The sequence below is a fragment of the Mytilus galloprovincialis genome, chromosome 14 (genome assembly GCF_965363235.1).
Source record: "Mytilus galloprovincialis chromosome 14, xbMytGall1.hap1.1, whole genome shotgun sequence".
Taxonomy (NCBI): Eukaryota; Metazoa; Mollusca; class Bivalvia; order Mytilida; family Mytilidae; genus Mytilus; species Mytilus galloprovincialis.
Genome location: NC_134851.1, coordinates 2,354,841 through 2,379,277, shown reverse-complemented (window position 1 = coordinate 2,379,277; position 24,437 = coordinate 2,354,841). Strand labels below are relative to the sequence as shown.

Sequence of the window (24,437 nt, the reverse complement as noted above, 5' to 3'; positions counted from 1 at the left end):
CTTCCACATTCTTTACAACTTATGCGTGCATTGCATTCCCGGCTCCTATGTGTGGTAGAATCACAACACTTGTAACATACATTGTTTTCTTTTAAAAGACCTTTGCGCTCCTCTATTGACTTGGCTCGGAACGCTCGACATTCATTTAAGGAATGCTTTGTTTTGTGAAGAATACAAAGACCTTGTTTGCTGGCGTCTCCAGATTGCTGCTCAACTGCTGTTTTATGAGCACCAACTTTAGTCTTAGGGTAAGGCGTAGACCTTGGCGCAGCACCTTTTGTATTTGGTGTGACTTTTGACCCAAAGATGAACCCAGGATCGTTCTTTGTTTTGCTTATTTCCCTGATGAAGGCAGAGAATTCTGTGAAAGGTGGAAAGGCAACTTCATATTTGGACTTGTATCTTGTAGCCCTTGTGGTCCACTTTTCTTGGAGTCCGTACGGTAATTTTTCAACAATAGGATTTATCCCGGACGAGGAGTCAAAATATGCTAGCAAACATCCCAGCTTGGGATTTTCCTTGTGATATTCTATTTCAGATAGAATGTCAGACAGTTCGTAGAGACGTGCGTTGTCCTTATTCGTTAAGGTTGGGAATTTTGCAAGTTTACTCATGAGAGAGGCTTCCAACATTTCTGGAGCACCATACCGCTCGTCAAGCCTCTTCCATAATCTCTGTATACCTATGGTAGGATTATTGGCGTTCGACGCTCTTATACTAATGGCGTGTTTAGCAGACTCTGGACCGAGCCACTTGATCAGTAAATCGATCTGTTCTGAGTCAGAGACTTGTAACTCATCAGTCACATTCTTGAAGCTTGCTTTCCAAGTATGGAAGGATTCTGCCCGATCGTTAAAGCTTGTTAACCGGGAGAAAAGCAGGTCCTTACGTAAGAGGAATCTAGTTATCTCCGATGTGAGGTTGATTTGTTGCTGGTGTGCAACAGGGATCTCTTCTAGTACGCCTTGTTTTTGGTGTGAAACAGGGATCTCTTCTATAAAGTCTTGTTTTGTGCGTAAGACAGGGATCGCTTCTTTAACACCCTGTTTTTGGTGTTCAGTAGGGCTCTCATCTGAAAGGCCTAGTCTTTGTATGCCAGTTACTAATCCCAGATCTGGGATTAAGGTAACTTCCGGTGACTTAGTATCGGAAGGTAAGACAGCAGATGTCTGTGACAGCAAGTTCAGTGCCACTGACGGCACGAACGCTGGTGCTTCGTGACTCAGCTCGATCTTAACAGGAATTTGTTTTTTCTTTTGAGGTCCTGTTACTTCCTTAACAACAGTTGATACAGGAAGTTTATTGACGAAATCTTGCACACGCTGGAGCGGGTCTTCCTTTTCGTCAGGGAGATCGCTATACGCTTGGCTATCATCGTATTCCAGGATACGAGCCTCGGCCTCTGCGGCTGCAGCTTCTCTCTGTGCTTCAAGAAGGTTAAATTTGGCTTTAAGCTCGGCCTTTTCCCGGCTTACTCGTGCGGCTTCTTGTTGCATTTGAGCCTTCCTGCGCATAGCCTCTTGTTCTAATTGTTGTTCTAATTGCGTTTTTCTGTAAGCGGCCTCTTGTTCTAATTGCACTTTTCTGTGAGCAGCCTCCTGTTCTAGCTGAACTGTTCTCTGTGCGGCCTCATGTTTACGTTGAGCGACTTCTTGCTCAATTTCTGCCTGTTTACGACTGGCTTCCTGTTCCATTTCAGCCTTTTTGTGTGCTGCTTCCTGTTCCATTTCAGCCTTTTTGCGTGCTGCTTCCTGTTCCATTTCATTTTGTCTGAACAGGGCTTGTTCTTCTAACATTGCTTCCTGTTGTAGGATAAGGGCATGTTTTTCGACAAATGCTATCTTAGACTTTGCAGCCTCTGCCTTGGCTCGCTTTCTCCGTGCCAGGCTTGACATGTCTGACACGTTAGAGCTACCGCTGTGCGAGGTTTTCTTGCCCCTTGAGGTCTTTGTTTTAGTGGATTTGGCCTTTGTTAGAGCGAGGCGATGCTCGTGTAGTTTTTCCATAACTAGCTCCACTTTGGACAGACGTAAATCCAAAGAGAGTTTACATGCATCAATTTCTTTTTGACTCTCCAATGTTCGGGTCCTTTTCAGAAAGTCTAGGTATTCATCTGTAAGCCTACGATAATTATTACAGGCTTTAACAAGTTTGTCCTGGACTGTTAGGAGTTGCTGGAGATCGTTAGGAGGCGTTGTTACTTCCAATAACTGGGATTCAATGTCTGCCCAGAGAGCCTCTAGTTCCTGACAAAACTTGTCACGTTTTTCAGTGAAAGCTCCTTGTCCTTTTTCCGTGAGGTCACGTACTCGCCTAGCCTCGGGAGTTTCATCTGACTGTGATGTACTAGACGGATTTTCTAATAGTTCCGGGACATCTCCTTCTTGGGGCTGAATCTCTTCTTGTTGTTCCACATGACTGGGATCCATGTTGACTCAACGTTGTTGGGTTGCTGTCGAGTTCACACAAGATATGTAGTCCACTGTCAGTGTAAAGGCATGTACGTATGTACGTTGCTACGTTGTCGTTCCTTGTCTGGATATGTAAAGACAGGTTGTCGTCAATTTACTGTACGTCAAGGGATGACGCGTACATGCAGGGCTCAACAGGTAGGTTGCTGTGTAGCTGTGGAGTGGCGTTATCTGTGAGACACAACAGGCAAGTTGTAGACTTTTTACTGTAATGGCCTGACCATTAAGTATAACCGACGATTGGGCTCAAGCAGAAAAGACTATCAGGTGCTGATACTTTAATCAAGAGTCAATCTAACAAATGGTAAAAAGCTGAAAAACAAATAAAATACAATTTTACAATGTGTTCAATTAATGTTATTAAAACGAAATGTCAAAAGTAATAGATAGCACAGTCCGTTGAATCCGAGAAAATGTTGTACTTTCAAGAGCAGTTAAATTTCCAGTGTTTCACAGAGAGAATGTTCAAATATGTATAGAGTAATTTGAAGGCTTCAAAAACAATGTTGTAAAGTTAACTCACTCTGTGGTTAGCCACGAATTGTGTCCTAGATGACGTTTGTCCTTTGAAAAGTTCTCCAGAACTGGTATGACCTTGCAATGTTCAGTTTGAGAGAGGGAAAGGTAGCGACGGTACGATGTTTTAACGTTAAAGATGAATAATCCTCCTAGGTTGGAACACATAAATAGATTAAGAATATAATCAAACGAACTATATAAATTACGGAACGGTGTAACAGAATAAAGCTAATGTTGCGTATATCCTTCTGATCATTAAACTTAAAAGAAATATGGTGACCACTCAATGCGTTGTACTAAAATGTTCAAAATTTCGAAAAGTGATGAAAACTGATGAACTAAGAGCCTATATATGATACTTAAATAAAGTTGTTTAAGCAATTATTGAAATATCCGTCAACTTGTTATGCAATTTTGTGTTTTACATTGTTGCTGAAGATATAATTGTGCCGTTTCTGAATCTTATTCATTCTGGGTTATATTTTCAAAAGCGTACATTTGGTTAACGTCATAGACAATAGAAATTCAACCAATGAAGTAACTTTTTTACTCATTTCGGAGTACGAACAATGAAATTACTCATTCATGTTGTCCTCCATAGCTAGATTCTGCAACTGCGAATCAAACAGAACAATTTTGTTGTTAAATGGACGCCCATCATCAACATTAATTGGTGTATACATGCATATCTGAATGACTTTTAAACATAATTTTGGTTTTTGGTGACATCTCAGGATAAGAATGTCCTTATCATTTGTGTTTATTTGAATAAATACATTAGCCCTACTTTATAATGAAAATAATGAAATGTTTTATAATCATTTATCATTATATGCATGTAAATCTGACTGCATGAAATAAGTAAGAAAAAGCTTTATGCTACATCATTCAAAAGAAAGCATCACTGTATGTAGCTTTTTCTTGTGTATAATTTGGAGTTTAGTATGACATCCACTATCCCTGAACTATATAGTATACCGATTTGTTTGAGGCCAGCTGAAGGACGCCTCCGTTTTTGGGAGTTTCTAGCTGCATTGAAGACCCATTGTTGGCCTTCGGCTGTTGTCTGCTATATAGTCGGGTTGTTGTCTCTTTGACACGTTTCTTCTTTCCATTCTCAATATTATTTAAAGCAATAATTTGAGCCAAAAATATCTATATTCCTTTACCAATAACAAAACAAGATGAAATGTTATAAACATTTGAATGTTAAAATAGAACAGCTTTAAAAGTTATTGCCATAGAAACATGGTTTTAAATTTTATATTTTTGTAATGAAAAAGACAGCAAATTAAATAAGATCGATTTCATAAGATATTCTGCCACAATGTATTTGTATGTCGTAAGATATAGTAAATCAAATTTCTTTTTGCTGTATATTAGAAAATCTAGCACAGCTATAATACGGTACATCCAAGTACGATGTGTGATTGATGTTTCTATGTCCGTCGTATAAACATGTACAGTACTTATAAAAAACAAAAAAAGTAAAATGAAACATTAAGGTGCATCATTTAATAAAACAAAAATTAGTGTTACTGTACTATAGTGTTGGTACTTACACGAACAACACAACAGATGCCACATGTGGAGCAGGATCTGCTTACCCTTCCTGAGCAACACAACAGATGCCACATGTGGAGCAAGATCTGATTACCCTTCCTGAGCAACACAACAGATGCCACATGTGGAGCAGGATCTGCTTACCCTTTCTGAGCAACACAACAGATGCCACATGTGGAGCAGGATCTGCTTACCCTTCCTGAGCAACACAACAGATGCCACATGTGGAGCAGGATCTGCTTACCCTTTCTGAGCAACACAACAGATGCCACATGTGGAGCAAGATCTGATTACCCTTCCTGAGCACCTGAAATGACCCTACTTTTTTGGGTGTTTTTTTTTGTGGTATTTCTGTTGATCAGTTTTTAGTTTTCTTTTTTGTTTTTGTTTTGTGTACTATTGTTTTTCTGTTTGTCCTTTTCTGTTTTAGCTATGGCTTGTAAGAGCATTTTGAAATGTGAGCTTGAATGTCCCCTTGGTATCTTTCGCATCTCATTTTTTGATCATTCGAAATTCACGTCATCTTTGAACTATCAATGAACTGATATTGGTCTAATTGATTGCAGTATGATGCGGTTTAAATTCGATTGGTTAGAATAAGATATGAAATTGGGATCATATCCCGGTCAGGATAAAATGTAAAATTTCAGTATGGGTATTCAAGAACCGAACAAAAGTTATGTTGACGTACGTATTTTATGACACCGCATAGCCCTCTACACCATTTTAGAAAGGTAAACCTTGACAATCATTTTCATTATGGGTAATATTTATAACAGTACCCGGATGTCTCGATAGTAATTAAGATAAAATATTAGCGACACTTGTATACAAAGAGTACATGTATGTACCATACAACCATACGAGTCAATTAAGCTATGATATTTAACAATTTTAGTAAAAGATATAAAAAATTATGTTTTCAGTACTCAGTCTTGCTACTTGATATCAAAGCCTTTGAACAGTTAAATGCTGCATATTCATTCTTCGTTGTTCTACATGGTCTGACTTCTGAATAAGTTTCATGTCGATCAGCTCTTATAGTTCAGCTTGGTTGTCAGATGCTGTAAATGTACAGGACAATACAAACAAAAGAATCAATGATTTAGTTGTCTAGATCGGATGTCCCATATTGTATATGTACAAGACAAAATATAAGGAACCGATGATTTATTTGTCTACATCGGAAGTTCAACATCAGTTACAATGTATTTGAAATTGCTACAGTGAATAAAACGGTCGTATAAAATTGTTTCACTGTATCAATTTTGACAGTACTTAACTTTACAGAGCTAGGTTGGTCTGTCGTGTGAACGAATTAGACAACAAACCATTACGATGACTTTTGTATAGTGAAGGCGGTTTTATTCTTACTGTCCTGAAGGGTTTTTTTTCTCATATTAAGTTTCCATTGATTTGTGTACAGTTGCAAATATTTTAACAATATATCATCATGCGGCATACAAATACCGTTAAAGATATATTGAAAGAGACAAAAATCTTTTTTTTTTCAATATTATGTGACTATTTTATTCAATTAAAATGTAATTAAATTTAAAAAAAACACAAAAACAAAAAGAAACAACTTTTATTTCAGATACAACAACTATGAAAAAATTATCAAGATGTAAAATTTCTCTATATTTTTTTTTATTGCCTTCTGGTTTCTTCCTTTAAGATCGATCACCTGGATGCACTATTAGCAATACCTTTGAAATAAACAAACAGCAAGGTATCTGTTTTATTATACCAGACTTCTATATAAAGATATATTGGTTAGTAACCGTAACTGAGGATTAACTGGTTTTTAATGCAATCAACTTCTATATTCTAAACATGCAGTATTTTGATTTGAACATGATCAGCTTTAAAATTAGTTTGAGATTTCTTTCGCAGCAAATCCAATAAGTTTAGGCTAATTTGCTTACCGTTAATAAATAAACATGTATTTTACTAAACTAACCACAATTGTATTTAGGGGCCAGGCGAGGAACTACTCTGGGTGCGGGATTTACTCTCTGCATTGACGACCCATTGGTGGCCTTCGGATGTTGTCTGCTCTTTGGTCGGGTTGTTGTATCTTTGACATTCGCTATTTCCGTTCTTAATTTTATTTATATACATGTTTCAATTTACTCTGAAATGAATACGAAAGAAGATGCGAGACAGTAAAACAAGCAAACAGGTTTATTCGCACATCAAAATATATCCATGAGATCGCAATTAATAGATTACCTTATCTGGATTGGACAGACTTTTCTGTCCTTAATCATTAATGCAAACTTATTTTGTTCTTGATTTGTCCTTTTCACTTTTTCATTCGAGCGTCACTGATGAGTCTTATTGTAGACAACACGTGCGTCAGCGTACAGAGTTATAAGTCTGGTATCGTTGTCGTTTTTACACCACACTTGTTAAAAAGCCTTTTCAATGTCATTTGACAAATTGTTTATATATTTGTACAAGATATATCAAATATATCGAAAAATCGTGTATCGTAAACATACATGTAATTGAAACTCAAAGATGGAAAGTTTATAATGATTTATTTGTCTGAAGCTTTGCCAAACACCACTTCTATAAAGGTCACAAATTACTGATGCCTCAAATGTTCATTGTGTTTTTCACAAAAAAAATAAAATATGTTGCATAAGGGAGCTACTATTTGATTTTTATGGGGGAGGGAGGGGGGGGGGGGGGGGCTAGGATGAAAAATCGTGTCCTGCATTTATTTTTAGTTGTAATCTCTGTCCTGCCTTTTTATTTTTCACTCCATTCGGTCCTGCCCTTCTTTTTTTTTTAGTTTATCCTGACTTTTTTTTACCTAAATTGTCATCCTGCCTTTTTTTTTTTGCAAGTGTCTCATCCTGCCTTTTTTTTTACTCAAAATTCCTGTCCTGCCTATTTTTTCAAATTTCATCCTAGCCCCCCCCCCCCCCCCCCCCCCCCCCCCCCATAAAAATCAAATGGTAGCTCCCTAATTAACATCAATACAGATGTTTAGATCACAGGTATCGTGTTCTTGGCTGGGGGACTATGGTAAGATGTTTAGATCACAGGTATCGTGTTCTTGGCTGGGAGACTATGGTAAGATGTTTAGATCACAGGTATCGTGTTCTTGGCTGGGGGACTATGGTAAGATGTTTAGATCACAGATATCGTGTTCTTGGCTGGGGGACTATGGTAAGATGTTTAGATCACAGGTATCGTGTTCTTGGCTGGGGGACTATGGTAAGATGTTTAGATCACAGGTATCGTGTTCTTGGCTGGGGGACTATGGTAAGATGTTTAGATCACAGGTATCGTGTTCTTGGCTGCATGGGAGACTATGGTAAGATGTTTAGATCACAGGTATCGTGTTCTTGGCTGGGGGACTATGGTAAGATGTTTAGATCACAGGTATCGTGTTCTTGGCTGGGGGGCTATGGTAAGATGTTTAGATCACAGATATCGTGATCTTGGTTGGGGGGCTATGGTAAGATGTTTAGATCACAGATATCGTGTTCTTGGCTGGGGGACTATGGTAAGCGCAAGTAACGAGAGACGAATAAACTGTACGTTGTTAAAATCAATTCTTTATTACAGGATGACCATGCTCTTGCATTGGCAGACGACAACTCAACGTCATGATAATAGCTAAAACATGCTCCACGTTTTCTGACATAATAGTATAACTTGTGTTAGGCAGTCCCAATAACCAGAAGACCCAAAATAGGAATATAACACAGGGGCGGAACTATTCATTTTCATAAAGGGGGTCCAACTATATGTCCCCATTGAAATGCTACGATCGTCAAAAAAGAGGGGTTTCAACCCCCGGTATCCACCTCCCTCTGGATCCGCAACTAGATCAACTATTTCTGCTTTAAACATGTATAGCAGATGCATATTTCCCAATACCTGTCAGTTTTAATAGTATATACGTAACTTTAAGTTGGTTTCATTTCAAATTAAAGTGAGTCATTTACTAAAAATAAATTGTCTATATGCATTTTAATACATCTGTTTTTATAAATATAGTTTTCTTACTAAAATACATTGCTTTCATTTGTTTTTGTGATGTTTCAATGGCAATAAAGAGTCTGAGCAGACATTGTCACATTCTTCAGTCTCGCCAAATATTAAAAGACTTTTAGCGATTTAAATCACACTGACTGACACAATTGGGACTCAAGTTAGTAGTGGTTGATTTGGACTGTTGCACTGTTTAGTATGTCACATATAGAGTAAATAGATATAAGAAGATGTAGTATGAGTGCAAATGAGACAACTCTCCATCCAAGTTACAATTTATAAAAGTAAACCATTATAGGTCAAAGTACGGTCTTCAACACTGAGCTTTGGATCACACAGAAGAGCTCAAAACTTGAAAAACTTGTTTCAAGAGATTGTTAAAAGGAGAAGACAAAAGCGGTCTCATAAGACAGGTGGTCTTTGAATCCAGGTCCAATCTATATGAAATGTTTTTTTGTTTTTTTTATGTACTACAGACATAACAGAGGGACCTAAATTCTTAAAGCTCAGGTTTTTGTTTAATACAGGTTCTTTTCTTCTAAACAGGGTTGGCTGTATATTTAAAATCTCCCAATTTGAAGCAAAGGCTCCGGATTATTTAAAAAAGCACAGAAAACCGTCAGTATATACATGTACTTAATCCTTTTTGGAAATATACTTTTGAGCGATCTTTTCCTACATCCCAAAAAACGTAATACTGACTATAGTATTCAAGTAAACTAGTATTTGTGAAAACTAAGCATGGTGGGTTTTCTGTTGCTATTATATTTCTTCATAGTTATTTAAGGGCCATATTTTAAAATCTGTTCGTGGTCCTGGTCCGAAATATTACCTTATGACTATATGTCTATACTCTGATGTCATAGTGTGCATGATTTGATAATAAAATGAGTCTTTAATGGACACCAATAAAGGTGATGTCGTCAGCTAATTTAAAAATATACGGAGAGTGTTTCCTATGAGACCGATAACGTCTCGCTGTTCCATTATATATGTAATAATGTATGCTATAATTGACGCTGTCTTTATCCGGTCAATATATTGAAAATAAGGTTAACATTATTTTTTGTTTAGATTGCGGTAAATTTTGCTGTTCTTTCACTTTCCGGTCGTTTGCGATTTCTTATTTTAAGCAAACACATAGTGACTTATACAATTTTTATATATTATATAGTATAGAAGTACCAACCTAGTTAAAATTGCAACTGAACAGATATACAAATAAAAACCATTAATTTGACACCCTGTCCAAGATAACAGAACAAAAAGCCTTGATATATATATTTTTTTTACACTGAACCAAAATATTCATGTAACACTTCTACCACTGGTTCGATGCATTTGCTGGTGCATTGCTAGCCCCTGGGTACATCACTAGCTCAGTAGAAGGTATTTCGGTACCTGCATGAAAATACAGCAGTCACTTAATGTGCTGTTACAAAATTTTGGAAATAATTTTCCAATAAAAGGAAGTGCCTCCCACATGCAAAGTGCTGATGCATTGCCCGATTTTGAGTATATTCCTCCTCCTTTTTTTGAAAGTTTTGTATTTTAAAACATTTTTGCATCGGACATAACTGAAATGACATTTTTTTTGTTAAAATACGCATGTAATGACGAACCATTGGTACAGTTACTGTTGTTACTTAAACACAGGCCCTTTCATGGAATGAGAATATGTATAGTCTTAGGGTTATCAGTCTTTCGTTCCTTGCAATCTTCCCGCACAAGGGTATAGAATATAGTTAAGTTAAAACATTCCGCGATTCACTTTTTCCATTAAGATAAAGTCCCTTGTGATTTTAAAACTACTATAGGAATGAACTTCAAGGAATGTTTCAGAATTGTAGATTAGAGTTTGTTATTAAGATAAAGCATTTAGTAAATTGCCCTTTGTGTTTTCTGAGTTAATTTCATACTCACCAAAGATAAAATGGTAATCAGGATCTATTTGTGATGGCTTTCCCATGTTGCTTTGAAATGGGAGGTCTCGAAGGGCGTGCACAAAAATGGCTGTTATTTAAATTTGAATAATGAGGTGCTTATCTATGATCATACGAAAAGAGGGTCAAATGGAGTTTTGCTTTTCATTACCATCGTCAGTTCTGGCTTTCTCATGTTGCTTTGAAATGGGAGGTCTCGAAGGTTGTGTACAAAAATGGCTGTTATTTAAATTTAAATAACGAGGTGCTTATCTATGATCATACGAAAAGAGGGTCAAATGGAGTTCTATTTTTCATAACCAACGTCAGTTCCAGGTTTTTATATGACTCAGATTTTTTTTTCTTTTTCACTTCTCTCAGATACCTGTACTACCTTAAACTAGATTTAATGACGACAGCATATAAATATTGTTAGATGTATCAGTTGTTGTTCATTCGTTTGATGTGTTTTGTCATTTGATTTTGCCATGTGATTAGGGACTTATTATGGGGGAAATTGGTCCCGTCTTTGTAACTCGTGTTGTAGTCTTTCTTTCATGGTTTTATCAATTCTTTTTGCGGGGAACTGCTCACATTGATGTTACATTATTTGGACACTAGCTTGGACTCGACATGACAACGGGACCTTTAAAAAACAATCCACTCTGCTAACTACATTTTATTCTGGTTCACAGTCTGATCAATATTTACAACAGTTACAATACATTACTTTTCCATCATAGTTATACATCAAATAATTCGCGATATAAATTGAACAATAATACAAAACCCGACAATAGTATACGCGCCATAAATGAACAGTCGTGTCATCTGTTATCTCCCCTTAATTCGTTTACTTTTAATATTAAATCAAATATCAAAGTAAGAATTGTATTTTCAGTAGTTATCTATACGAATAAGTTAAATACCTATTTTTATAAGTTAAGAACCTTTTATACAAATCGTTTACCCAAATATCAATTCAAACTTTGCCTATTATTTATTTAATCTATATTACGATTTCACATGCGAATGTGATTAAAATTACTATACTGGGAAACCTCTTTTAATTCTTTAAACTCGTTTCCTCCTCTAAATTTATAAAACAAACTATTAAACAAATTAACATATTTACTAACCTTTAAAAGACAATCCAGTCTGCTTACTACATTTTATTCTGGTTCGCAGTCTAATGAACCAAATAGTTTTGCACGACTTTAAATAGCAGAACTGGACTTAATTTGACACGTGAATATTTTGTTACTCAATACAATAGCTGGACTTTGTCGGTTAAAGGCAGAATTACTTAATCTTAATTGTTCAAGTCTATTAATTTTAAAAGTATATACAATTGTCTTTATGCCTTCGAAGCTGACACATTTATCAATTAGCTGGGGGACATCTTTGAGACAACGTTATCAAATATGCTTAAAAGATTAAAACTTTACATTTATATTTTTAGAAAATTGTTCTATTAACAAGTTAAACTTTCTTTAATTTGTTTTATTTACGTTTATTCTTCTGTCATTTTATTTTACAATTAAATGATAAATATTCTTTTTAACTTCTGTGCAATTCTTCCATTATTTACCACAGCTTTACTTGTAATTTATAAATAAATATTATATTTAGATATCACGCATTTTTGCATCATTATATTCTTTCCGATTGAATTTTCCTCAGAATTCAGTATTTTTTGTGATTTTACTTTTTTTTTATAGTGATCTTTACAAGCACCTGTCATTTCATATGAATTATGTCGATATCACAGCAGCACTAATTTACATTTCCAGAATGGTCAAATTAGATAATGATTTGTTAAAGTGCTGATGTTCTGAACATGGAAGAAAAGTAACTGTATTTTGTATAGTTAGTATACCATAGGTGTATAATATATCAGTGCAAGCATTGACCTCTATTTGATTCTGTCAACAAAACACCGATAATATTTTAAATAGATTGGACACGAATATACAATGTATTACAGTGAGAATCTTATCTGAATGTTATATTTCTGTTTGAGACAACAAATGAGAACTATATTTAACCTTTTGTGCTCTGACCTTTATGAGCAAGAATAATTCAGAAATGAAATTTGGCATATGGAAATAATAAAGTATTGGTTTCTTTTTATGGTAGAACATGATGACCTTAATCTTTTTATTTTTATTCAGTCTTGGAAGTCATAGATAAAGATTTCTGTACACATGATGAATTGCAAATTTGTACCAAAAATATATAGCTCATACAAAGCTTTAGTTTTCAGGGGTAATAAAATATTTGCTATACTCTGAACTGTACATATCCAAGGAGTCTAGTTTTTTTGCTAGTAGACAGAGAGGTGTCTGTAGTCATACACTTGATTGCATGTAAAAAAAATAAAAAAATCCAAGAAGTATGCATTTTTATACAGCTGCATGCATGCAGGTATGATAACTGCAAATAATGACGGAAGTTTTAGTTATAGATGACTGCCATAGGATTTTACAGTGTATCAAAGTGCAAACGCAATAGCTTATTGCTGTAGTATTAATGAATGGGTGTTTTTATAATGGCCCTGTTATATGTCCAAGGTCTGTAATAATGGTCGAGGAAGTCTGTAATGGCCTGAGGCAACGCCGAGGGCCATTACAGACATCCGAGGCCATTATTACTGACCGAGGACATATAACAGAGCCATTATAAAAACACCCATTTCTTAATACATTTATTAACCAACTGAATAAAAGTGTATGTGTTAAGGTAGCACAATACAAAGATTTTGTCACTCCAAATCAGACAACTTTAAACTGATGTAATTCATTTCATCCTTCTTTATATTTTATAAATGAGGTACCAAAAGAAAGAAGAAAGATTAATCTTTCAAATTGTGATAATTTCATTATGACATAATAATTACATAATTAATTATTATGTAATTAGTTGCTATATTGTGATGTCCACACTTGAATGAATTTAGCTTCTTTGTTCTTCATAGCATCCCAAAATATTTTATATATTCTTGTACATCACAGCTTGACCTCCAAAACTGTGTCTCAGATTTCCAAAAACATCAATAGAACAAATTTTATACCCAATTGAATTTAGTGGTCTCTTATGAATTGATGTTGCAAACTTCATTGAAGATTTATGAGAGAATGAAATACAATAGGAAAAATCTGAGACACAGTTTTGGAGGTCAAACTGTGTTGTGCAAGAATCTATAAAATATTTTGGGATGCTATGAATAACAAAGAGGCTAAATTCATTCAAGTATAGACATCACAATATGGCAACTAATTACATAACAATTAATGATGTAATAGTTATGTCATAATGAAATTATCACAATTTGAAAGATTAATCCTTCTTCTTTCTTTTGGTACCTCATTTATAAAATTTAAAGAAAAATGAGTGGAATTACATCAGTTTAAAGATGTCTGATTGGGGATGAAAAATCTTTGTATTGTGCTACCTTAATATACCAAATATCAAAGATATTAAGTTGACAGAAGTTACATGTATGTGTTGAAAAACAGGATGAACAGTGATCCCTATATACATGTATGGTTCTTTAATGTTGGTTGCTGGTTACCAAATTAAATAAAATACAAAAAAGTATTATACTCTTTACAATTTAATTTTATTAACTTTATTAAAAACCCTAACTGTGCTTTAAACCGGGCATTAATACAGGGCCATTACAGAAAAACAGGGCCATTACAGAAAAACAGGGCCATTACAGAAAAAACAGGGCCATTACAGAAAAACAAGGCCATTACAGAAAAACAGGGCCATTACAGAAAATATATAATTTTTAATAAACAGTCATTTTTGGCAATAATGTACTTAGTTGGTTAATAAATATATATATTATATTATATAGGATAAGTTTAGTCTTCTATTTCAATGTTGGCTGAAATTAATATTTCACCTTAATGCGGACAGGAATAGAATTTATGCAAATCATAAAAGATCATAAAAGACCTTAATGATATATTATGCTCGTATTAATGTGTACGGGAATAGAAATTTTTAATATTGCAAATCATAAAAGACCTCAATAATGTATGCTAACATTAGATTCAAAATTTTACAGCAAATATACAGCGCGTGTACGCCGTAGTCCCGTTATTAAATGGGGAAAACGACAATAATTGGTTATTCTGATTATGGACAATAAAAGATTTATAAATATTGCATAGAATATGGTTCTGAGTCTAAACCGTCTCTAGATTATTCATAGAATATGTTCTGAGTCTAAGCCGTCTCTAGATTATTCATAGAATATGTTCTGAGTCTAAGCCGTCTCGTTCTGAGTCCAAGCCGTCTCTAGATTATTCATAGAATATGTTCTGAGTCTAAGCCGTCTCTAGATTATGCTTAGAATATGTTCTGAGTCTAAGCCGTCTCTAGATTATTCATAGAATATGTTCTGAGTCAAAGCCGTCTCTAGATTATTCATAAAAGCAAATCAACAAAAGGTTACAAATAAAATTGAGAATGGAAATGGGGAATGTGTCAAAGAGACAACAACCCCACCATAGAAAAAACAACAGCAGAAGGTCACCAACAGGTCTTCAATGTAGCGAGAAATTCCCGGATCCGGAGGCGTCCTTTTGAATAAAGTTATTTATATTTTTACGACATATTCTTAGATATATACTGATGGTCTGAACGGAGTTATTAGAATAAAGAATAAGCAAAATAAGTTTAAGAACAATTGGCTGAAAGAATGAAAAATACAGAAACGTAACAAAAAATTTGAGGAATAGAGAATTATGTGTAAAATAGATAAAGAATAGAAATAAAAGTCTAAATACCAGCCGCATGTTTACGCCTGTCCCAAGTCAGGAGCCTTTGTTAGTCTTGTATGATTTTTAATTTTAGTTTTTTTTTATATATATATTTTGGAGTTAAGTATGACGTCCATTATCACTGAACTATAGTACACATTTTTGTTTAAGGTCCAGGATTTTCTGGTTGTTTTGAAGACCCATTCGTGGCCTTCGGCTGTTTTCTGCTCTTTGGTCGGTTGTTGTCTAATTTGACACATTCCCCTTTTCCATTCTCAATTTTAGAATGAAAGAACAATGAATTCAAGGCCAACATGAATAGTAATGAGGTTTCCCATCCAAACCCTCATTACTAGACATATTGATAATCTAACCACGTATCTCTGCATTTTATTTTACCGCCTTTTAAGATATCCTATACGATTCATATCTTGAGATCGATGCGTTATTCATCTTATATTTTATGGATGTTTTTTAATACAAATTTCTATATCAAATTTAATAATTAATTGTTTCTGAACGAAATGACAGTTTATATCTATCGGGAATATCACGGACACGAGACTGTGTAACTCAGTTATAGGTTTCTTTTGTCCATCAACAAATTTAATTGTAACTCCATTCTGCTATGTACAGAAATCAGACATGATTTTTTCTCGATTATCCTGCTGTAGTGGCCCCTCAGATTTGAAGATTTGAATTTCTTGGTCTATTGGTCTTTAGTAGATATTTGTTATCCGAGGCGTTTTTTTTTTTGTAATGCATATATAGAAATGGAAAAAAAATGTTCAACCCGGCCGTGGTGGCCCTTCAGATTAGTAGACGTTCAATTCCTTGTTTTGTTGGTCTTTGAAGATGTTTGTGTCATTTTTTTTTCTCTCTCACTTTTCTGCGTTGTACAGTAGTCCGACGTGAAAATAAATTACATACAATACTGCCTTGGCCGTTCAGATTTGAAACCGTCCAATTCCTTAGTCTGTTGGTCTTTGGTATATTTGTGTCATAACCACGTATCTCTGCATTTTATTTTACCGCCTTTTAAGATATCCTACACGATTCATATCTTGAGATCGATGCGTTATTCATCTTATATTTTATGGATGTTTTTTAATACAAATTTCTATATCAAATTTAATAATTAATTGTTTCTGAACGAAATGACAGTTTATATCTATCGGGAATATCACGGACACGAGACTGTGTAACTCAGTTATAGGTTTCTTTTGTCCATCAACAAATTTAATTGTAACTCCATTCTGCTATGTACAGAAATCAGACATGATTTTTTCTCGATTATCCTGCTGTAGTGGCCCCTCAGATTTGAAGATTTGAATTTCTTGGTCTATTGGTCTTTAGTAGATATTTGTTATCCGAGGCGTTTTTTTTTTTTTGTAATGCATATATAGAAATGGAAAAAAAAATGTTCAACCCGGCCGTGGTGGCCCTTCAGATTAGTAGACGTTCAATTCCTTGTTTTGTTGGTCTTTGAAGATGTTTGTGTCATTTTTTTTCTCTCTCACTTTTCTGCGTTGTACAGTAGTCCGACGTGAAAATAAATTACATACAATACTGCCTTGGCCGTTCAGATTTGAAACCGTCCAATTCCTTAATCTGTTGGTCTTTGGTATATTTGTGTCATTATTTTTCTGCAGTGTACACGATTTAAATAAAATGAATATTCTGCGGTGACGTTTTCATGCATACATCTCTTTTATTCGTATAACTTACAGCACAACAAAAAGTACATTTACTTCACAGTATTTTAAAGCAAGCTAGAAACTATACCTGTTGCTATATGGAACTGCAACATACTATAGAGAAGTTGCATGCATGACAAAAACTAATTTAAAAACCCAATACGGCCATATTGATACATTTTGTTACATAACAACTTGCATAATTGCAGTAAATATCAATTATTCATAGCGCTGATGGGACATGTTGTATTGCTAAAATATAATTTCCAGGGAAATTGAAAGATCTTGTATGGGTTATAAACAATATTCTTTTATAGTGATATAATCTTTATTGGTAAAAAGAGCACTGATTTATAATCGTAGAATTTAAACACAAACATAGTACATTTGGTGCTCCGAAAACCAAACGAAAATAATTACACGGTAAAACGTTATGATATATATATATATATATATATATATATATATATATATATGCTTAAATATGAAAATTAAAAAAGTGGCTTTTTTATGAGTTCAAAACTTGATATATGTATATAGGTCTCGATGGCTGCATGGTCTTAAATATTCTATGTCTCTATGATATTGAGATCTTTGATAGCCTCTATGTTAAAGTTCTGCACAACGTGTGTAAACTCTGGGCTGTTTGAAACTTGACATAATATTCAGACACTTGCCAATCAGTTAAGACTCTGCATGTAGACGTCTTTTTTGCTACATGCATGTTTGTTGACTGCTCTTTTGTTTATGAGTACTCCACAGACATGTACCCTGAGCTGTGTTTGACAAATCTTTAGGAATAGGTGGTCATTTATGTTCTTCAACTGCGTACTGTTTATGACCTTTTATTTGTTATTTTTTTTTCATACGAGCGTCACTGATGAGTCTTTGTGGTACAAAATGCGGGTCTGGCGTACAAAAGTATAAGCCTATAACAAGATGATGTGGTATAATTGCCAATTAGACAATTCTACACAAGAGACCAAATGACACAGACATTAACAACTATAGGTCACCGTACAATCTTCATCAATGAACAAATCCACATACCGCATCGTCAGCTATAAAAGTATATTTTATGAGTTATCGTTCATACACAATCCTACGTTGATTACGTACGTTTTGTACGTTTAAATTCTGTGAAGATTACACGACATTTCTGCTCTCTAGCATTTATACACTAATGAAAAAGAATACCTAATTAATCAATGCAATGAACAACATCGGATTTAAGCCGGGTAATTCATAAGAAATTCAGTCTTAATGAAATATGTTTCTTCAGAACATCATTAATTTCCTTTTGAAATGAAACAAAATTTATTTCCAGATTATAACCTAATTCAATGTTACGCAGTGTTAGCTTTATTGAAAACAACTAAATAATCCGCGTATCTGTGCGTGGCAGGATCTAAAACAACTAAATAATCCGCGTATCTGTGCGTGGCAGGATCTAAGAACATTGTATTTCAGAATTTCTTTTTTTTATAAAAACTATGTAATTATCATGTGACAGACTGGTTATATCTTTTTAAACGTTGTAACTTTTAATTTGATATAGTAAACAAAATTATAAGGATATATATAAGGACCGAAATTGTTGAAGAGCTATACAAACCAAGAAGTACCTAAATATTAAAAGTTATAGTAACGAGAGTATAATGATGTCTGAATTTAGCCTTTTTTTGGTCAGATCTTTTATCTATACCGACGAAAATTTTACTCTTGTCGTATTGGTATAGATATGTATATAAAAGTAACGCATCATAAGTATACAGGATGGAGACCGATTCTGAGGGAAGGGGGGCCAAATTTGGAAGAACTCAATTTTCGGCTCTCCCTTGACACCATCTGCGAGTACGGTCTTGATGAAACGATGATAGTCCGTCGGAAGGGGACGATAAATGGCTGACCCGTAGAGAGAGCCATATCTCTTGAACGTTAAAGACACCCTTGTAGATTTCGAAAAAGAGTAGGCCAATGCCGCTACAAAGCAGCACTTGCACCCGCAAAGTGGAATGGGATTAATATAAGTTGCAAAACTTGTTTCCCAATCCACTATAAATAAATATGTTCAAACTAAATTTGGGATAATAGGTCTCCGTTCTACGCCAACCTTGAACCCGCTACTGATATATTCGAATATCATGCATACATTTTTAGAGCCTGTTTGAGATATCCTCTTATCGGATATATTTATATCAAAGATACAGTCAGCATTTCTAGAACGAGATAATTTGATCGTGTTATTGGGTATAATCAATTTAATTTAAGAGCACTCTGGTATTTTGAATAAAAAACACCAGCTTTAGTCTGTATAATTTTTTAAATGCAGTTTGATTGTAAGCAATTAGTAGGATTTTTATTCTCCCAGGACAAGATGCTACTTTAAGCTACTTTAAAGGCATTATAGAAAACATTGGTAAATAAAATACATGTGATCTTTAAATGTAATGCGGGCTATAAGTACACAATTGGTAGAGATTGGAAGTTTTAATATTGTCGGACAATTTATTTTGGCATGACTGAAGATATTTGAATTGTTAAGGAAATTGTGTTGGCCTATAGAGTTGAGCGATGAATAAATTTCTACACGGGTATTCATTAAAAAGCCTTATAATTTTGGGGGGTGGTTAGGGTTGGGGTACTCGCAAAATTATTTTTCAATCTTGTTTTTTTATTATTAAGGTCTTTCCCCTACTTGAGGAAAGACCTTATTGTTTTTCTAATGTTTTTTTTTTTCTTCCAACATTTTTTTGACATGCCCTCCCCCGTTTCTATTGAAGTCATCAAGACCAAATATTGACCATCGATAGATCTCATTATGACGTATTACCAGATGAGGCTGTGTAGGATTTCATCATCCCCTTTGAGAGTTATATCCCCTTGAAGCATTTTTTTTTTATTTGCATTTTTCTTTAAAATTATTAGAGATAGAACAGAATTGAAAATGGCAGCATGTACAGGAACAGATGGCAATGTTAATAAACATAAACGATTAGTAGGTTATTTACCCTGATAAGGAGTTATTCCCCTTGAAAAATTATACATTTTTGGAAATTTTTATTTCGAGAACCGGAAATCGTAGAGACTTGGGACCTGCACCAATACTCTTTAATTCATGTGACCTTTAATATGCACTCAAGGTCAAAAGTCACTGAGTGCAAAAAAAAATATGCTGTAATTTCAAGCTTACATATTAAGAAAACGACAAGAGTTTGCTGCATACATACTGTGTATTAAATGTTCCTCTCGACGAGCTCTACATTTTATACATACGCTCAATAATGTCCGACCGTCTGTTCAAAAGTTGCATCAAGATAATTCAAAAAAGTATAGTATTGTGTGTATATCTTTGAAAAGGTAACAGATATCAACCTACTATAATTGAAAAATGAACAGTATTTTAAGACCTTCAATTTGAGGTCAATGTCAGGTCATGATGAAATTTCACCTTGACCTTCAAAGAGTACTATGACCTTGACCTTGTGACATTTAACAGATCAAGTGGTCCTGAGTTGAATGGTAGTAGTCCCATGTCTCTACGACTTCCGGTTCTCAAGTTTGGTATTGCATCATATATTTGATGATTCATTGTGACCTTGATGAACTTTGAAATTGTCCCAAATTTTTTCTACAATGATGTCCTTTAAGTGCAGATCATTTATCATTTATCAGATTTGAGATATCTATTGTCGTTTTAGAGGTAATGCAGTTTAATATTTTGCGAGCGGAGGCATGTATTTCTGAATCAACAACAGGATACCACCTAAAATGTTTAAGAAATTGAAGAAGTTAACATTGTTATATGTTTGACCAAGTACAAAAAACTTTCCATGAAAAAAAAAACCCAAAAAATCAATTTGAAATTTTCATGTTTTGCATTGACTTTTTGAAAGGAGAAGTCATGATGTATACATTTGAAATATCAAATTCCTGACCTCCAAAAATGAGTTGGATGGGGTTATTAAGTGCAACAATCAAACTTTCTAGAACATTGCATTGTCGCATATCAAATGAAAGATCATCAAGTCTATGTTACATATATCAAACTTCCGATCTCGAAAATGTAGGCGGATGAGGTCATTAAGTGTAAAAAGCGAAAAGTTTCAGAAGGTATGCTTGTCGTATATCAAACGAAAGGTCGTAAAAATTACATTACGAAAACATCACTTTTACAGGAAAGACCTTTCAATTGTTTTACAAACAATTGAGATACTAGTTTTTATTATTTTTATTTGCGAATACATTTTACTTTCTATGCAATTCGCCGTTTCAAAATGGGTAAACTAATATTATTAAAAGCTTACACATAAACGTTGTGGTTGGTTAAAAACATTAATCAATGGGAATTCGTGTACGAACAATGAGATAGCTTACACATAAACGTTGTGGTTGGTTAAAAACATTAATCAATGGGAATTCGTGTACGAACAATGAGATAACCCATAATCCTTTACATTATGAAAATGCGAATCATAAAGTAAGTGTGATAGTAAGTAACAATTTCTGTTTTTATTCTCTGGAGAACAGAATGCGGCTATGAATACCGTCTAGGGTGATAATTGTATAGTTAACGGTGATAATGGCTATAATTATCAATATAATTATCAATATAATAACGTAAAATCTATTTTTTTCGCGACAAGTCGAAAACAATTTTTTTCTTTCAATTTTAGCATTACATATAGTGGCAGCTGAGGGTGAAACAAACAATTTTTTCTTCTCAGAATCAAAAACAAATTATTTTTTTCTCCAAAAACTGGAAACAAACTTTTTTTTCCAAAAAAAACCATAGCCCCCCCCCCAGAAAATCAAATGGTTGCTGCCTTATCAGTAATTGTATATAATCAAAGCGTCATAATACGTGCTGATTTATAGGTATATTCACCTTACATAGGAACTGGCTATAACTGTATAACAAACAGTATAGGGCTTTAAGCTACATGTATAATAGCTATACCATGAACCTATTGCCTTTAACACACACTTATTCTAACAAGTAGAACATATCATTTCAGATAGGTCAAATGCAAGGAATTAAAAAAAAATAAAATATAGAAAATTGTAAAGAAGTCCGAGGCAACATCTAATAAAACAAGACAGGGGAAAAACCTTCACAGAATCGTGTAGGTATAAATCGAACTAATTGAGGACAAAACGAGTCCTTACAAAACCGAAAGTGATTTGAAATCTTATGTTTTTTTTTTTAACAAACTTGAAAGTATGCTGTGGTGGAAAATTAAGGTATGTGTAGGCAAAAACATACATATCGTATAACAATGATAAACCTATTTGTTTCAAGGTAACGTTGAAATTTTGAAAGACAGCGACATGATCTTTTTATTTTGTTATGTTCACCCGACGCGAATATCGGTAGTTTGTTCCGACCTAATCTGGCATGATCACAGTCTATCTCATCATATTAAATATAACTGGTAACCTTTGCAACATAGATGATAGTTTATTAAAATATGATTAATTATATCTGACATGATGAGCGTATCCCTTGACAGTATAAATTGGCACATCGTTACTGAATATACCACGTGTTTATCCAAAACTTGCTGCCATATTGGATTTTTTGGCGGGAATTCAATTATAGGTCTAAATGTTGACATTCCATGATATAATTCGATTATACGTCTAGATAGTGACATGTTAGGGCTCTTCGATAGTTATAAATGATATTTATTGCATTAACGGGACTGTTTAATCATCCACGGAGATTACTAAGTGGTCAAGGGGGTATTTTAAGGAAAGTCACAATGCAATGTTGATGTATTTATTTCTCGTCATTCTTTCAAGCTTAAAATAATACATGTTAAATGTTTATCTGAAGCAATTTTTCCATGCCTCATGTTTAATTCATTTCACAATGTTGGATTGAAAATAACGCTTTTTATTTAGAATGAAATTCAAAACAGTGTGGCTGTGGCCATTGATTGACACATTAAATTCATCCATTGACTGGGACAATTTACGTGAACGTTTGTCTGTAACGACCACTGTTCACAACGTACCTACGATAGACATTTAAACTGTGGGGTCACCAAAGGTTTCTTAACGCCTTTAATTATAAAATAATTCGAAAAATTAATCAGGTATAACCTTTATGTTTTGATTTATATAATTGATATAAATCAAAACATCCTGTTATTTCTGATTAATTTTTCGAATTACTTTATTAAGGTGGTGAGAACCTTTAGTGACCCCATAGTTTAAGTGTCTTTAAAAAGTACATAGTGAGCAGTGGTCGTTACATACAAACGTTCACCTAAATTGTCCCAGTCAATGGATGCATTTAATGTGTCAATCAATGGCCACAGCCACACTGTTTTGAATTTCATTCTATCATAACTTTTTTCATCTTCGTAATGTTTATCTTTCAAAATTCTTCAAATCCACATGTACCATTTTAAACCCATTTAAAACGAGAAAGTAAGATAAGGATTCAATTTGTTTTGTGACAAGGAAAATTTAATTGACTTTTTTGTAAAACATATATATATTTGAATATAGACGATATAAGGACTTCCGTCGTCGCCATTTTCTCAAGAGATCTTTTATACGATAAAACACTATTGCATGTGGGCATTTTAATGTTATTGTTGAAAGATTTTCTGATTTTTGTATTTTTGCTAGAATTGTAGTTTCATCTTAATTTTTAAAGTCAACCGAGGCTGACTTTTGTACGGTAAAACACAAAATTAAATGCAAGTGTACATCCTAATGTTGCTGTTGAAATATTTCCTTCTTTTTGTTCTTTGTTGAAATTGTAGTTTCATCTTAATTTTTAAATTCAATCGGTAAGATATGAATATCGTTAACTCCACAAAAATAACTTTGATGAAATTATAACAGCGTAATAGAAGCATATAACAATAAAGATTCATATCCAAGACTGATTAAATACGAGATCATAAATATCTTCTTGATCTTTGATAGAAAGTTACCTTGTTTAATTTCATCCTGTCACAAGAGTTAGCTAATAATAAAACCAAAAACGTGATAAAAATATTTCCATGGAAACATATGCTATTATTTTGCAAATTGTCAGAAAAATAATGTAATTAGAGATACATACGCATGTCACGATGATAGTATACATTTGTAGTTTAGGACCAAGTGACAATTATATTCAGTATCAATTACATTGAGATTGGTCAATACTGACTGATTAGGAAGCAAAAGTTATGTTTATAAACGATGTCTTTATACTCAGCAACCGGAGTGCAGCAAGAGACATATATATCCACAGAGATTGGCAACTCCGTGAAATCCCGTTAAAAACACGACCCTGAATGAGATTCTCGTCGATAATTACTACAACATGTAAACAAATCAGGGATGAATAATAACCTGGATAGCTAACCAAGAAAAGCAATCGGAAAATTATTTCAGATCATGTTTCTTCTTGAAAAAGCTACTTGAAATCGTTATATTTATTTTTGTGTGTATATGTCTCTGGTACAGCAT

General features: G+C 34.1%; 1 protein-coding gene and 1 long non-coding RNA gene across 6 annotated transcripts in view; one reads left to right on the top strand and one right to left on the bottom strand.

Moving 5' to 3' along the window:
- LOC143059534 (innexin unc-9-like) overlaps nt 1-24,437 on the top strand; it is a 156,846-nt gene that overhangs the window by 113,452 nt on the left and 18,957 nt on the right. The gene's annotated exons all lie outside the window — the stretch shown is intronic.
- Nucleotides 5,231-7,203, bottom strand: LOC143058870 (uncharacterized). 2 transcript variants are annotated; one of them, XR_012973265.1, is made up of 2 exons: nt 6,482-7,203; nt 5,231-5,617 (listed from the first exon to the last, which is right to left on the bottom strand). It is a non-coding gene; the product is annotated as an uncharacterized LOC143058870 (long non-coding RNA). The 2 variants fall into 2 exon arrangements; XR_012973264.1 differs by having other exon boundaries at nt 6,517-7,203.